At 36.4% G+C, this 18,319-nt stretch overlaps 1 pseudogene; it reads right to left on the reverse strand.

The window, feature by feature from the left end:
• Positions 1 to 5,996: 5,996 nt before the first annotated feature.
• LOC113040786 (globoside alpha-1,3-N-acetylgalactosaminyltransferase 1-like) lies at positions 5,997 to 14,052 on the reverse strand (annotated as a pseudogene).
• Between the last annotated feature and the right edge of the window lie 4,267 nt (positions 14,053 to 18,319).

Below are 18,319 nucleotides of genomic sequence, written 5' to 3' on the forward strand. Positions count from 1 at the left end.
CATGGGGAACAGACACCAGAAGTGTAAACACAAAACAGGAGTCCATGAAGGGCATGTTGAGGCGCCCACCAGGGCAGAGCAGAGGACCACCACAGCCGTGTGGTCAGGGAGGAAGCCCCCCAGGACGGAGCAGAAAACCAACACAGCCATGGGGTCAAAGCCAGAGCCCTCCAGGGCGGAGCGGTGTTATTGGATCTTCAAAAGGCATTTGATACGGTGAACCATGACATACTGATTGCCAAACTTGAGGCCTTAGGGGCAGACAGCTCCACCTGTAGATGGTTTAGATCTTACCTATCAGGGAGGGAACAATTAGTGGGGAGTACTGTCAGACCCTTGTATAGTTGAATGTGGAGTTCCACAAGGAAGTATTCTTGGACCGTCCTTATTTTTAACATATCGTCCCCTTGGAATTATAAGGTTCTATCTGCGTTCTGAGTAGTTTTGAAATATTGAGCTTTAAAGTTTTTGTGTTCCATAGACTTCTGTAGATAGAACCTTTTTGTTTTTTCAATAAAAATCCCAAAATGTACACAACTTAAAATAAAACATCACATAATGTAAATAAATTGTCACAGAATAAGAATATGTGAATAACTCAATTTTGACAAAAATGTCAGATAGAACCTTATAATTCCAAGGGGACGATATATGAATGATATGGCAGACTCCTGTTCATGTGAATTATTTCTTTACGCAGATGACTCTGCACTTTTAATGTCTCATAAACAACAATCCACTCTAGAGAGTAACCTGAGCTCTGAGTTATCTTCTGTAAACAACTGGCTGATTAATAATATGCTGTCTCTACATTTTGAAAAGACTGAGGCCATTTTGTTTGGCTCAAAATATAAATTAAATAGATGCTCGAAATTGAGGGTTATTTTGAATAATGTTGAGGCCACTATAAAAATGTCAGTAAAATATCAGGGTTGCATCCTAGAAAACAATGTGGATGGCAGAAAGATGGCCAATAAGGTTCTGAGTAAAGTCACTTGGCTTACAAAGTTTTTAGCCAAAAATTCTACATTTTTAGATAGGTCAACAATGATAATATTAGCTAACGCTTTAATTTTACACCAGTTTGAATATGCATGCACTTCCTGGTTTGAAGGCCTCACAAAACAACTTAAAGGGAGGCTAAAAGCAGCACAAAATAAATTAATAGGAGTAATTCTAAACATGGGCCATAGGTCTCATATAGGCAAGTCACAATTTGTTGAGCTTAACTGGCTTCCTGTTGAGTCGCATGATATTATGTCAAGACTGACCATGACCCATAAAATATTGTATGGTAATGTCCCAAATTAATTGTTGTGTCTTATTAATAAGGTGAAGGACACACAAACATACTATTTACACTCGTGGCAGTATATCAGACCTTTGTCCTTATGCATTCAAGACAATGCTAGGGAAAGAAACATATGCCTATATAGGGGCAGTTGAGTGGAACAAGTTAGACCGGCAAATTAAAGTGATTTCAAGCATGAACTCTTTTAAAAAGAGGACTAAGGACTGGTTATTAGAGAGGGTAGCGGAATAGGACCAGGGGCCAGTTAATGTCTATATTTTTGCTTATTTAAGTAAAAAGTTTGTACAGTACGCATGTCACTGATTATTACACAATATGCAATTGTCTTGTCCTGTTGTTATGTGATGTATACCACAATGGAAATAAGTCCTGGACTTTATTGTGTTTTTATCCTCGATTGTATCTGATGCCCTTTTGTTTTTATGTTTACTGTAAGGCTTTCTTGATATAATAAAATAAATAAAATAAAATAAAATCAAAAAGTCACATAAATAAAAATGTAAAAGAAAACATGATATTTAATTAACATTTAATTACTGTTAAAATAAATTTTGCCTTTGGGATTTTCATCTTATGTCTATTCATCTTTAACCCATCAGCGTTAAATGAACACTTAAGTCGTTGTCACAATATATTCAGTTCCTGAAATATTTGTTTCCAATGGGGGGTGCCTGAGTTCCCCTAATGTGGGCTTGTCCTTAAGACAACGTGCAAACGAATGAATCTGAAAATATTAGTGCATGCTCCTCAAATCTCCTCAGCTCCTCAATGCTACTTGTTTAATAGATTATTAATATGAAAAATAATGAAGTTTACGAAGCATTAAAGCATTAACTGAAACAGTGTCAAAACAAAGCAGAGTTTGTATGATAAATCATCTATTAGCTGTTTTGCCTGATTGATTACAGGCACACAGCAAAACAAAAAGAAGCTAACAACGTATACTAACCTATAATTTTTTTTAACTCTTTGATGTGTTTTGCTGTTTATATACTTAATTTGTGGGACTTTCATTACTTTGATTAGCCAACCTTTAGTATTACTGCAGTATGTATTCAACAATGCCTGAAACAATTATTATTATATTAATTATATATATATATATATATATATATATATATATATATATATTTTTTTTTTTTTTTTTTTTTTTCATTCAAATGCATTTATGGCCTAATAAATAATATATTATCTAGCCTGGTGTGAGTATCCTTCTTTTTTTTTTTTTTTACAGTCAATTTTCTAGCCTCCAAAGCCTCAGCAGTAACTTTATTAACACCAAACTATACATTGTCCTCTTTTTTCTTCATATTATATTATCATACTTATTTTCATATTATATCATGTAGAACTATAATTAAAGTCAGACACATATTTTCTCCTATTCTTTTACTTTTAAACATAAATTTTTTTTCCTAATTTTTTTCTAAAATGGCTGCATGGCTGTGGCACCATGTGTCACAGATGATGTTGTATGCTTTGGATCATGAGCTGTTCCAAGCCTTCTCCATACTTTTTTCTTCCCATCATTTCAGCCGCCCAAAGAATGCTTTTCCAGAAGGGGTCTGGAAGTGGTTCTTCCAATTTTAAAATGGCTACAAAAACCTAGCTAAACTTTGTGCACCGGTTTGACCTTGAACTTGCCCCTGATCTGACAGTGAGGGAGCTCAGAGTAATTTATGGACTGGAAGTTGGGAGAAATAAACTTGGTAGTGTAATCATCTATATTTTGATACAGATACTGAAATATCTGACATGGTTCCATTACTAATTTTCCACAGTATCTACCGGATATACACAGAGACAAGCTGGGTCTCTCTTTCCTCTCTGACAGTTAGTTTGACACGCATCTGCCTCCCATCGATTAAAGTGGACGTGCACTCAGGCCCCCTCACCTGAAGGTCGTCCCCCCTAAAAATCTGATTAAAAACCCCGCTGCTCATTGTAAATAACGTTTTATACTTTAAATAACTGTATTAGTAGTAAAAGTACATAAACGTGGCAAAAATTCATTTTAAGTATAGAAAAATTTTGAGTCTCCCTGAACGGGACTAGTAGGTAGAGGTGTTGATGCTAATCTATCACGTGACTCCGGTAAGAAGTGTGAAAGGAGACAGGGCACTGTTCAACACTTCATCTGAAGTGTTTTAATGTTGCCAGAAGGTGGCACAACATTGCTCAAGTTAGACTGGATATTGTACAAATTATGGCCACAAATAGTTAAATATTCTTTCTGAAATAAACAATAAACAAACATATGTTTACATCTGCTAAATGTAAATTGCAGACATGTAACGGAACTAAAAAGTTGCCACTGTCACATTATACATTAATCAACATGAGCATAAACATTTGAATCACGGTATATCTTAAATATAACAACCTTATAAACGATGTAAGGTTCGATTACACTGAATATTTAAACACAACAACTAAATAAACATAGCTGACTTATAATCAGGAATTATTAAATAAACTTCCATTCAATCACGCACTTTAACACTTGATGAAATGGCGGAGCAAGCGGAAAGTGAAAGTGGAAGCGGAATAACGGAACTCACATCAACTCGGCACACATTCATAATAAAAGTCCTAATACTATAAACACACATTAGGGAATTTAGAACACTCCCCCTCCCTTGACTCCCAGTGCTTTGGTCCAAATGCCTGCTTTCCTCTTTTACATAACATCAGTGTTAGTGGTCCGTGGTTTTCCTGCGGAACTTGGCTACTTAACACTGTTTCTGTCCTGGGGTTGAAGCAACACCAATAATGTGAATGCGAATTTTACCGGAGGAACCCCACCAGAAAAAAACGTTACCCCCTGGAATGCAATTTTTACTGGGGAACCCCCCTAGAAACGCTACACAGCAAACATTCGGACGTCTTTTGACAGTTGAAAAGACGTCCGTCTGACACGTCCCGTCATGGTTGAAAAATAGTTCCAAAGTGAAAGTTGAACGGACTTCTTTGACGTCATCTGGCCGTGAATTGCACGTCTTTTCTTCACGTCCCTGGATGTCTAAATCCGTAGTCTTCTGGATGTTTTAATGTGTTGCTGCATAGTTTGAATATTATATATATATATATATATATATATATATATATATATATATATATATATATATATATATATATATATATATATATATATATATAAGCCTGCATATAAAATAATCACCCACCCACCATGTAACATCGTGAAAAGCAATCAATTAGGTCTTGAGGTTTATCGCCCCAGTCAGACCTGAACGTCCATAAAACATCTTAATCAAGTGTAGGCTACGTCACAAACAATAACACATTATTTGTGGACATATGCAAAAAAAAAAAAAAAAAGAAAAAAAAGAAGCATGTTCTGATTTAGCACATTTTATTGTTTTTGAACAGTTTAGCATCTGGTAACTAAACTAAAATACCAATTACAAAATACTGAATTATTATATAAAGGGATAGTTTACCCAAAAATGAAAATTCTGTCATTTACTCACCCTCTTATTTCAAAACTGTATACCTTTCTATGTTCTTCTGACGATATTGTTTTCACGTTTGCTTTCCTGGGACAATGATGGATAAGAATATTCAAGATGATAAAATTCTAGTTAAAAAAGAAAAGTTTTTCAATGTTATCTTTTTATCCATTTTGGATTTCTGAAATAAGTTTACAGGCCTACCATTTTCGTCAGAAATATATGACGGTCATCACTGAATAAAAAGTGCTGAAATACTCAATCTTCAAGTCCATTATTATTGTCAAAAATGTATATTTTTGCAGTATTTATTTTATTAATGTTTTTATATATAATATAAATTAATACTTATTTAATTGCATTTATTTTTAAATACTTTAATCATATAAATAATATATTTTTAAGAATATTATTAATATTTCAACATTTGGAATAACCATCATAAATCATAAGACCCTCATCATAAAATGTTCGAAATCATTGCTGTTTATAAAATCAAAGTGGTGTAAATGATTTTAAACTGACATTAATTCAAATATTACATTTCTGAGAATGCATTCACGTGTTTTCTACTAGAATGTTAAAAGACGGTTTCTTTTTATCATGTCTTTATTAATCTTGTCATTGACTTACACAGTTGTCTAATAAACACAAAGATATTTGGAAGAATGTTTGTAACCAATTGTATGTCATTTTTTTTCGTTTCTTTTTTGTACAAGAACATCCATTAAACATTTGAAACTTGAATGAAGACCCGAGCTAATTATTTTGTCTGAAAGAATAAAGAAAGATTATTGCGACTGAATATATTGTCAAAAAGCTGTTATGTTTAGCAAAATCAATATCAATAATAGTGCTTTATACAATACAGACTGTGTCAAAGCTTTAAACAGGAAAATAGTGTATCGTTAATGCAAGAGGACAATAGACCTTGTAGCTCCATAAAAAAGTCTTCCCTCAACTCTCTTCATAAAAGTGGTAAAACAAAAGGTTGTCAGTGCTTTCAATACACATACATTGCATTTGATTACATGATAAAGTGTATTGCAAAAAGTTTAACAAGTTTATATTGTGAGTGTTTATTCAAAATTCTTCTGTTTCTGATGCAACATTGTGTTCGTAAACATCTGTATATGTCTGCGATTATCCATTTCTTGGTTGCAGATGTCGACTTCCCTGTCATCATTATTACTCGTTAACAGATTCACAGTGTCTTATTGGAGTCCTGTGAGAACACACCTTTTCAGCATAACTGGCAACAGTTGCTACGGGTTTGGGCGAATTTCAGCATAGTTTTTAGGTACATTAGTGAAGCGAACAATTTTTATTTGGGCTGCACTTTCATTTATGTCCCGCCACATATATTCAGGAGAGAGCAGTTTACTAGGTTTGTTCAAAAGGAAATACTTGTTCAAGTGGGACTCCTCTTGCCATACCGCCTCAATGGAGTTTGCAGCATCAATGCTCATCTTCTCCCTGCAGGTTTTTGTGAGATGATATACATCCTCCAATGAACCACCAAATGCAGCACCAGCATAATAATAATCACCTTCCCCAGCTGGAATGTATGCTTGAGACTTTGGACTACGCTCATATGTGAATTTATCCCTTGAAGTATCATAGAGCCAAGGATGTATCACGCCTACCAGACGACCCAAAGACTCCACACCCCAACGGCCATAGAACTTGGTATCTATGTCCAGGCAGAAGATATAGTTGGCCTCACTGGCCAGTTCACTCTCTATCAGTTTCTCCAGTTTTTCCATCCTGCTCATACTGATGTCCTGCCATCTTTTCAAACTCTGAACCTTTAGAACTGTCAGACTATGGTTTTCACCCATCTTCACTTCAGGAACTAATTCTGGTTGATCTGTAAACAAGTAGTAATGCACTCGAAATCCAACAAAGTAATGCTGCTCAGCTGACTCCAGAAAATCTTTGACAAAACGAACGTACCTAACAAACAGCGGAAAAAAAAACAAATATAGAGAGATATATTATGGTTAATTTATTTCCAGTTATCATTTTATGGTTATAATTAATTTCCAGAAACCAGGAAAAACAATGATGAAACAGATGAGAATTATTAATACAAGAAAAAACATATCATGAAGGCTTACTTTCCCAAAGCGAAGGCAGTGGTTGCTATTGTGAGATTCTGTTGTTTGTAGATAGAGTCGATCAGTGTGGAGTCAAAGGTTCCCTCCCAAATGATTGGAGCTGACCATGGAGTCACAGAAGCAACATCTTTCCGACTTCTTTAAAAACACACATACAACACTGTAAATCAATCTATTCAGGAGTGGAAATGGGTTATAACAGGTTGTTACTAAAAACATAATACTCACCCTACCAACGCACTCGGCTGGTTGTACAACAACCTGTTATAAAAATTAATGAGCAGAAAGATCAACAGACATTTCATCGCTTAACTCGTTCTCACTGGTCATCTGATCGACCATAAACCAAGACTGTTTTTGTTCTAAGCATTAGTCCTCATTAACTATGGATCAACTTAAAAATAAAGTCACTTTTAAGAAAATGACGTTTTACTTACCCTGGTGATGAGCGCAATCCAAAGGTATTTTGCTTCCATTTTAGGCTGATAATAACAAAATCAAACACTTACGTAACTGAATTAGATTATGTTGTGTGTGTGTACTTGTGTTTTTGAACATGAGCTTGTAAATAAATTCTAGCATGTGTGTGTATGCTTATGCACATCATTACTCACTTGGTGATGCCTTGTTCTGTTATCTGCTGATTGCATGTTAACTTCCTGGGGTCGACGGTTGTGCCGGTGCCACCACTTGCAGATTTTAATGATAACAGTGAAAAGAACTTAAAATGCTCCTTCAGACTTGATATATAAGAGTAACACAGCATTTAAATCTGTAACGGGTCTACTTTTATGTGTACACTTACAATAACAATAAAACATTGAAAAATAAAGAAAAATAAAACAGGCTGTGCTTGTGTTTTTGAACATGAGCATGTACATAAATACTAGCATGTGTGTGTACGCATATGCCCTTCATTACTCACTTGATGATGCCTTGTTCTGTTATCTTCTGATGGCATCTTAAAACAGTAAAAAAAAAAAAAAATGAGTAATACAATTTCTCAAATCAACAGTTCCCTTTCAAGGGAACTTCGAACTGCATCCTCTAGGGGTCACTATATGGAACGGCTTTTTGTGCCCCTTGTCTGACGCATACACTCAAAAACAGCAGCAACAAATGTTCGCCAGCAGCAGCCCATGACATCACTACTGGTGTGACTATAGTATAAATAGGCTCCGGGAGAATACGTCATCTTTTTCTTCATATTTACTGACGGTTTTGTCTGAAGCGTGCATTTCAGTGGTAAGAGCGATCTCTATTCCCAAATTATGGTGAGTACTAGCAAGGCATTTAGAGAATGTGTGAATCCATGTCGTCCTTATTTGACACCTGATGACACAGATGATCTTTTTTTATTTTGTTAGGGTGTGCAGGCAATGTTCTTGAGGGGAAAATCAGCATTCACTGCAAGCTTTTTCCAATGAAGAAGCTACGCTCTCGTTTCTCTCTCTTTTCTTGGAAAGCGGGGCAACCATCTGCTCACCACGGTTCAGGACCCGCCAAAAAGTCTTGAACGAGGCTCCTGCACTGTAATTATGGTGGGTGAGTATGATCCATATATATATATATGTGTGTGTGTGTGTATGTGTGTGTGTGTGTGTGTGTTTAATGCACTGGTGGTTGTGTTTATAATCCATCTGCAAGCTTTCTTTGCACCGTTTCTTTGGACCTGTGTGTTTGTCCTAGAGTAGGTCCTCAGTACTGTTTTCTAAAACTCTGTATGGTAAGGGTTACGTGTTGTTAATCTCATTCCCTTTCTCTGAGTTAGCTTAGAACCCAGAACCTTGGGCTTCACTCAACCAGTGTGTATCTGTTGACACACTTTTGAAGCATTGTTTCCCTCACCATTGAGGGTTTTTGTGAGCATCGTGCTTCCTTTCAAGCGCTCCAGTTCTCTTCCCTTCTGAGCAGTTGGATTCCTTGATCTGCAGGCTGTTCATGTAGTAGTATTAGCAATGCTCTCCTTTATCAAAGGGTTGCCTATGAGCATGCTACTCCTTTTCTGAATTCTGAGCTCTTCTCTCAAATGAGAGTAGAATTCTCTGTTTTCCCAGAGCACCTGGAACCGGCATCTTTAATGCATTATTTAAAGATTTTTTTTGGCCAGCTTGCAGTATGCTTACCCTTCTGATTTCTAATGATCATGCAGTAGGCCAAGCCCACCTTCTCGTTGAGAGCTGGTTGTTGTGTTCCCTCAGCTAAGTAACTTGCTAGCTGTTCCAGCATTGGAAAAGGCTGTAGGTTGAGCCACTCTCTCGATTGATAACTTGGTGTTTGATTCCTCAGCTAGATATTTTCAGCTAGCCATTCCAGCATTAAACCTTAAATCGAGTTGATGGTTTTTCAAAAATTCTTCAATGCACCATTTCATTTCATCAGAAAGAGAGTCAAAACAAATTTGAGCCCATTCGAAATTCTCTTTGATAGACCACCATTCATGGGAATAGAGGGGGTGGGGGTAGGCAGCGCATGCTTCCATCAACGGATGTGTGTGAAAATGAAATGTTGAATTACTGCAATGAAATGAAAAGTTTGGTCTGTTATTCAACATTTCTGTGCAGGTGAAAGCTGCCCAGAGGAAGGTTGCTGAGACGTTTCTGCATAAGATCAGGCTGGGGGATTACGTGGTAATTCATGATCTGAGGAGGAAGAACTGGAGGGCGAAATGGTGTCGAGGGCCATTCCAAGTTTTGCTGATAACACAGATGGTGGTCACAGAGCCATTGATCATTGCAAAGAGGTATGAACTGACAAATCTTACAGATTTACTGGCAGCAGATCCTTATATTCTAGCAGCAGTAACGAGCGGAGTAAAATACAAGCTGTGGAAGGAACCTGGGAAAGGAAGACATAGCAACAAGTCAGGATACGATTAAAGATTACGGTTGCACACTGAAGACAAACTGAGTAACAACAGGTACGGGATGAGAGTGGAATTGAGACATGCAACACATGCTGACCAAAGATTAATGGGTTAGCATGGATGGTATTAGCAATAGTCAATAGCACAGAAAATGCTTTGGCATTGATACGTGATGAAATGAGGCAACTGAGGGACGCAGTCATTCAAAACTGTTTAATGCTTGATATGCATCCGGAAGAAAGGGGCGGAGTGTGTAAGATGCTGGGGGTATCTTGTTGTTTTAACATTCCTGATTAACACATGAGAGAAGAACCCGAGCGGACTGAAAACCTGTGGGCCGGGTGGGCTATGTCTTTGTGGGGAGGATGGATGTACTGGATAATTCAAACTGTTCTGCCAATTGTAGTGATAGGAATTCTGATTCTGTTGTTTAAAACTCAAATCTGTGGTTTATTTATAAAGAGCCTATTTAAAAATGTGTTTCGCCGATCTCAGAGACGGTCAGCTCCTCGCGATCAGCGAGAGCTCAGTCCTCATGTATCCGTCGAGAGCAGCCTAACCTCGGCTAGACCTTCTGATGTGTGCCGCTGGCTCTGATGTCTCTTTAGAGGGTAAACATATAACTCGTTTTGGGTAAATCTAGCAGGTAATCTTTGGTCTGTATTCAATTTATCTATGTGTTAAAATGAAAATAAAAAAGGCAAATAGATCAAATATTTTGTTTCATTGTATTAGCTGTATACATATATATATATATATATATATATATATATATATATATATATATATATATATATATATATATATATATATATATATATATATATATATATATACATATTTCTGAACTAAGTATATTTCTGCAGCTGTTATTATGTTTAAATGAACATGAAAGGAGGCAGTGGTATTTGGTATCATAATTTGTTTCATTGTAAATGTACAGTGAGGAAAATTGCAGTAGCCATGGTCAGCTGACTGAAGTTAACAAGTACGCTGCTGTTTGCAGATTTACCAGATTTGCATCGTCGCGGACATCACATTCCCGAGTCGAAAGCACAAAGTCTGAACTACAGAGGATGCACGTCCAAAATCAGTGCACTTTGTATTGAGAAACGTGCGCAGACCTACGTCACTAGTCTATTTGCCTAATCTTCACGGTACTTTAGACTGCGGCGGAAACACAGCAAGCAACAGGTCTGGGGGGAAAAAAGTTCCTGGTACAGCAAAAATAGATTCTGAAGTCTTTAGTGCGGGTAATTTAATCAGGAAAGATTAGCCATTAATAAAGACCTTTGACCTCATGGGTGTGAAGGCATGCAAATACACAATAAAACAAATGATTAGAAAGAGCCTTTGAACTCTTTAGTGCAGGAAAGACTAAAGAGTCTTCAGTCTCACAGACCTCACAGGTGTGAAAATAATAAAAGCCCAGGGGGTTAGAAGGACCATTGTTTTTTTTTTTTTTCTGAAAACAGCTAGGTTTGGTGATAACCGTCTGTTTTCAGTGTGATTTAGGTCTGTTGTGTTTCAGGGTAGCGGCGAAACATTGTGAACGCACCTCTTTAAGGAAAATAAACTTATTTCCTTAAATATAATTTGATTCTTTGTCTCTTACACTGTGATGCTATTTGTTAATTGTTTTTGCCACAACAGTCACCATGGGTTTTGTGATGTTATTTGCCATAAATGCCACATGATTGCAGTAATATTGTGAGACAGTAGTGCCTGTTTGTAATTATGATGGGCTTATTTGGAAGAAAATCCAGGGCTTTTTTTCACTCCCAGTCTGTCCCTGATTGTAACTAATGCTTGTGTGGTAATTTACTGGTGATTTTAAAAGATGAAAAGACGTCCAAAAGACACAACTCAACACCGACACGTAGCCTACCAGCCCCCCAGCTCAGCACATTTTTCATTTCTCTCTTTGTTAACACACCTGATTCATAATCAGCTCATTAGAAGTGAGCTCCGTGCATGAACTGTTTTCCCATTGACATGGTTCCTACACAGTGTTCATTGCTCCCTACTCCCTGAACGGTAAATCTGTTGAAGTCTACCTCACTTCGGAACATTCATTCATAGATTTGCGCTGCTCAACGTCTTCAAAAAATGTGACACCTTATACCTCTGTAAATAAATACATTTTAAATTCATGTCCCGCACACTTAAATGCATTTAGAATGGAACATATGCGTTCACTTAAAACTGGTATCATGGCGGAATATCCTATTATGTCCACTTTGCAGGGCACTTACGTTCGAATAGAACAAACATCAGAAGACATAAGAGAAACATAATTAAGTGCCAGTGCATTAATTAATGACACTGCGATGACAGCTTAGCAAGGTGAAATTAAATGAGCGAGCAGTGTGCGATATTCATAGTGTACTAATATCCTAAATGTTTTAATGATGTGCGAGCCGACATTTTGTAACTTTGCAAAAAAAAAATTTATGTCATTAAGTAGTCTAATATAAAAATATTGCTTTCCCGAATCTCAGCGCGATCGCAAATTAATTCTGTTTCAGCAGGAGCAGCACTGTTTATTGTGTTACTGAATGAATCTGTGTTTTAGAACAAATGATTTGAGTCAATGATTCAGCGGCCCATTCATAAAGACAATCACTGGCTTCATTTCTAAACGAAGCAGACGTTTTGAATGAATGAGTCGATGGATTAGGCTACTCATTACGAAGGAGACTTGCTGCCACCTATTGGCGGCTTTAGTTTCATATTTATTAAACCTTGACAGGCTAAAACCAACCAAGGTGCATTGAGGCACTATCAAGCACCAGAAGTGACAGTGAAAATGAGACTGGCACTGGCACTGGCACTGGCACGCACTAGCACGCCCACTTTTGGCCGACAGTTGAAACGCGGTTGAAAGGGAACGTCTCAGGTTACTTGTGTAACCATGGTTCTCTGCCATGCTGCGGATGCAAGCTTCAGACAAAGAAGTGAATGACGTGTTCTCCCGGTGCCTATTTATACTATAGTCGCATTGGTAGTGACGTCATGGGCTGTTGCCGGATCAATGTGTTGTTGGTGTTTTTGAATATATGCTTCAGATATGAGTCACATGAGGCATTCCCCATAGCAACCCTAGAGGACGCAATGTCTCATTCCCTACTCAGGCAACCATGGCTACATAAGTAACCTGAGACATTTTTGATGCAGCTCGAGTTCCCTGAATGGGAAAAACACATACACTATATCTGCACTATGTTTTTCTTACTTCATTAAACTCACCTGCACTGGTTATTGTTCAGGTAAATGAACCTGTAAAGAAAGACATAGAACAGCATGAGAAAAGTTGTCTGTAAATGTGTAACTGTTCTCCTCGAAGATTTATTTGCTTATCATGTACACAGAAAATTCAGAGTAAATATTAGCTTTATATTATAGGGTTGAAAATGAACCAAGAGTTTCCTGTCCCAAACCTATCATTTAGAAATCCTAAAACCTGAACCGCTAAACCACTCTTAATTTAATACATCTTGAAAATAAAATAAAAATGTAAATATTTTTTTAAAGCCGTCATAAAATGCAGTTTCAGAAATCGTCCCCTTGGAATTATTAGGTTCTATCTACATTCCGAGTACTTTTGAGATATTGAGCTTCAACGTTTTTGTGTTCCATTCGACTGTGTAGATAGAACCTTATTGTTTTTTTTAAATAAAAAGACCCATAATGTATACAACAAAAAAATCTATCACATAATGTAAATACTTTGACACGGAATAAAAATATGTGAATAACTCAGTTTTGACAAAAATGTCAGATAGAACCTTATAATTCCAAGGGGACGAAATATATAATATGTTTGTCAAGGTTAGTTTATAAAGATTTTTGTAATTAATAAAAGTTGCATAAGCAGAACTCCTCCTGGCCACATGTCTAGCAGCGGTAATGTTACCAACTTTTGAGAAATAAAACTGCATTATCATCACATCAATTCACAACTCAAACATCCTAATATTGCTGAAGAGTAATTACATACCCACTCAATACCATCCCAAAGAACACAAGAATGATGATAAAATTCTGACGGAGCAGCATTATTTTTGCATAGTCATGTCCACAGACTGATGAAGCGTAAGTGAGAGCAATAAAGCAAGAGAGATATAAACCAAGGAAGGAGGCAAAATAGATGGATGAGGGTGGAGCCCTGCATTACAGAACAATAAATGAGTCTCAAAATGCAAACTTGATTAACACTTTCAATGCCAGATTTCTTATAATAAGCCTGAAAGCTTTCAATTTATTCATAGGAACAGAATTATTAGAACTCCCTTTTTACTGATGTATATTTTAGTACTGATGTATATTATGAATATGTGTTTGTGATTTTAAACTCACATGACTGTATTTATATAGCTAAAGAACATATTTAACGGTATTATGCCACTGTTTTCACAAAGAGGTTTCTAGAGTCATGACATATTTATATCTCGTCATTAATTATATTTTTGTCCTGTTGTTTAAAGTTTAATTAAGGCCTTTTTTATGCTGGCCACATATCACTTTTCATAATAGTCAATATAAGCTACAATATAAAAGATACAAACTATAACAAGTCTGCACTGACAACGAGAATAAGAAGGAAGTAAATAAAGAAGGACACAAAAGAACGTTACGTGTTTTATTACTCTTGAGAACTGCCCACTGGAGAGTGATGTAATTGGCGCCAGGAAACATTGTCAAAGGATTATTTCACCACCCCAAACTTTAAGTAGATCTTTTAATGGCTATGTAACTTGATAAATAAGCTACAAGGCTACAGATAAGCTAACTAAACTATGCAAGGCCTGGTTTTGATCTTTGTTGGGTTAAATGATGATCCTAGCAGGTGATTAGAAACAAATACTTGTAAATATCATTTTTTTCCCCCAATAGTTTATATTAGGTAGTAAATATCAAAGTGGAGGAACGCCAGTTGGTCCAAGCTACAGCTTGCTAACACATAAGCTTTCTAATAGTTTGTTGTTGATTTAGCAATATCTTAGATTGTCTGGTTCTTCAAAGCGCTCCCCTGAGAACCAATATACATACATATATATATATATATATATATTCCTTTAAGACTTCACCTGTTGATAATTTAACATTGAGCATTTTTACAGATCTGTCTGTGTTTATTATGTAGTTGAGTACTGTGTGAACACTGGACAGTCAACTTAAATTTCATGGTAAAATAAAGCTTCTGGGTTTTAAAAATGTTTTGCAATCATTCACTTTTTGTATTTGGCATGCAGTATATTGCAAACAGTCTGTTAACTCACAAGTCTTACTGATGTGTGGGACTAGGAGAAATTCAGTAAATGAGTTCAGAAGCTAATATATTTTGTTTCCCCTTACATTTTTAAAATTCTGAATATGATGATGATGATATTCACCCAGCTAAGGAGTTTCTCAGATTTAATGTGGATTCAAACACTGGATTGAGGTTTTTATATGTAATTGGACAAAACAAAATTATCTGAGATCTGAAGTAAGTTTCTGTCCCTTGGGGGCAGAAATCATTTACTTATATTTCATTCACGAATATGGACGACTACAGTGGTCCACATTTTCAACTCTTCCTGCACAACTGCAAGACTGCATTCCACTTTTTACGCCCTTCCCACGTTAACCTTCCTCCGTCTCGATGACTTGTTGAAAACAGAGATACTTTGTGCTTCCCATAGTGACGCTCAGTGTATGCATACTTTATTACAAATGAAGTGGATTAAATGCAATATTTGTCAAATATACTGACGTTTTGAGATGTTCTCATGTAGCAACAGAAACACATTTCAATGTTCTGCTTAATATAGTGTCAAACTTTAACAATATTTAAATATGAATACAGTGCCATGGGGTCTATATATATATATATATATATATATATATATATATATATATATATATATATATATATATATATATATATATATACCCTGTGTGCAGAATTATTAGGCAAATGAGTATTTTGACCACATCATCCTCTTTATGCATGTTGTCTTACTCCAAGCTGTATAGGCTCGAAAGCCTACTACCAATTAAGCATATTAGGTGATGTGCATCTCAGTAATGAGAAGGGGTGTGGTTTAATGACATCAACACCCTATATCAGGTGTGCATAATTATTAGGCAACTTCCTTTCCTTTGGCAAAATGGGTCAAAAGAAGGACTTGACAGGCTCCGAAAAGTCAAAAATAGTGAGATGTCTTGCAGAGGGATGCAGCACTCTTAAAATTGCCAAGCTTCTGAAGCGTGATCATCGAACAATCAAGCGTTTCATTCAAAATAGCCAACAGGGTCGCAAGAAGCGTGTGGAAAAACCAAGGCGCAAAATAACTGCCCGTGAACTGAGAAAAGTCAAGCGTACAGCTGCCAAGATGCCACTTGCCACCAGTTTTGCCATATTTCAGAGCTGCAACATCACTGGAGTGCCCAAAAGCACAAGGTGTGCAATACTCATAGACATGGCCAAGGTAAGAAAGGCTGAAAAACGACCACCACTGAACAAGACACACATGCTGAAACGTCAAGACTGGGCAAAGAAATATCTCAAGACAGATTTTTCGAAGGTTTTATGGACTGATGAAATGAGAGTGAGTCTTGATGGGCCCGTGGCTGGATCGGTAAAGGGCAGAGAGCTCCAGTCCGACTCAGACGCCAGCAAGGTGGAGGTGGAGTACTGGTTTGGGCTGCTATCATCAAAGATGAGCTTGTGGGGCCTTTTCGGGTTGAGGATAGAGTGAAGCTCAACTCCCAGTCCTACTGCCAGTTTCTGGAAGACACCTTCTTCAAGCAGTGGTACAGGAAGAAGTCTGCATCCTTCAAGAAAAACATGATTTTCATGCAGGACAATGCTCCATCACACGCGTCCAAGTACTCCACAGCGTGGCTGGCAAGAAAGGGTCTAAAAGAAGAAAAACTAATGACTTGGCCTCCTTGTTCACCTGATCTGAACCCCATAGAGAACCTGTGGTCCATCATGAAATGTGAGATTTACAAGGAGGGAAAACCGTACACCTCTCTGAACAGTGTCTGGGAGGCTGTGGTTGCTGCTGCACGCAATGTTGATGGTGAATAGATCAAAACACTGTCCGAATCCATGGATGGCAGGCTTTTGAGTGTCCTTGCAAAGAAAGGTGGCTATATTGGTCACTGATTTGTTTTTGTTTTGTTTTTGAATGTCAGAAATGTATATTTGTGAATGTTGAGATGTTATATTGGTTTCACTGCTGAAAATAAATAATTGAAATGGGTATATATTTGTTTTTTTGTTAAGTTGCCTAATAATTATGCACAGTAATAGTCACCTGCACACACAGATATCCTCCTAAAATAGCTACAACTAAAAACAAACTAAAAACTACTTCCAAAAATATTCAGCTTTGATATTAATGAGTTTTTGGAATCATTGAGAACATGGTTGTTGTTCAATAATAAAATTACTCCTCAAAAATACAACTTGCTTAATAATTCTGCACTCCCTGTATATATATATATATATATATATATATATATATATTGGATAAATGACCGAGACAATATAATATTAAGATTAGATCAAATGTGTTTTACTTTTATAAAAAACATAGAAAAGAATATCACCAACATTAGTGCACCTGAAGTTTTTAAAATAAAAAGAAACGCTCGTTGTCAGAGAGAAAACCACATTTTGTTAAATAAATAAACAAAACACAGCAAACCCAATTCAAAACCAAAAACATAAACACTTCTTTTCTATCCAATAGGAACTTATATTGTTGATCATAGCGCAGTGACTGTCAAAATACTAACAGTTGATGGCTTTACAAAAACTGCATTACTTTCTTGTACATGTTTGACATAATGTTTCAGTTCTACCTTCAAATAGACAATATAATCTGTAATCATTCAGAAATCTGTTGTTTTTGGAAGTGCTGAATGTGTTCATTCTTGGCAACATACTGTCTAAAACTGAATGAGTCATTACTTTATAAAAGTAAAAACGGTAATTGTGAACTAATTATCTCACAATTTGGACTTCTATTCTTGGAATTGCGCATTTACATCTTGCAATTCAGACTTTATCAGAATTGTGAGATAAATTCACAATTGCAAGAAATAAAAGTCAGAAATGTAAGATAAATAAAAAGTCACAATTACCCTTTATATTCCATGGCAGAAATAAGCTTTTATAGGTTTTACATGTGTAAGAGGAATAACAAACAAACAAACATAAAAATGCACAGTCCAACACACATCCTTACCGCTCCCTTACCTCTTCTTCTCCCTTTTTCTGATCCAACTACTCCTCTCCCAGACATTATTTTCACTTTCTCTCTGATTCTTTGTGTTGTTCAATGCAAAGAGGTCTTTTTTTACTTTACAATATGTTGATATATACCTTACAATATGTTGTCCAGGATACTAGAAAAGGTAGTATCCTAACAATTATATTCCTTCATAGAGAAAAATGGTAACTGTGAGGATTTCCAGTCAGGATTTAGACTTTCATATTACTGAGACTGCTCAATTTTTTGGGCGAAACGTGCAATTAACCAATCAGAGACTC

This window comes from Carassius auratus, chromosome 22, assembly GCF_003368295.1.
Source record: "Carassius auratus strain Wakin chromosome 22, ASM336829v1, whole genome shotgun sequence".
Taxonomy (NCBI): Eukaryota; Metazoa; Chordata; class Actinopteri; order Cypriniformes; family Cyprinidae; genus Carassius; species Carassius auratus.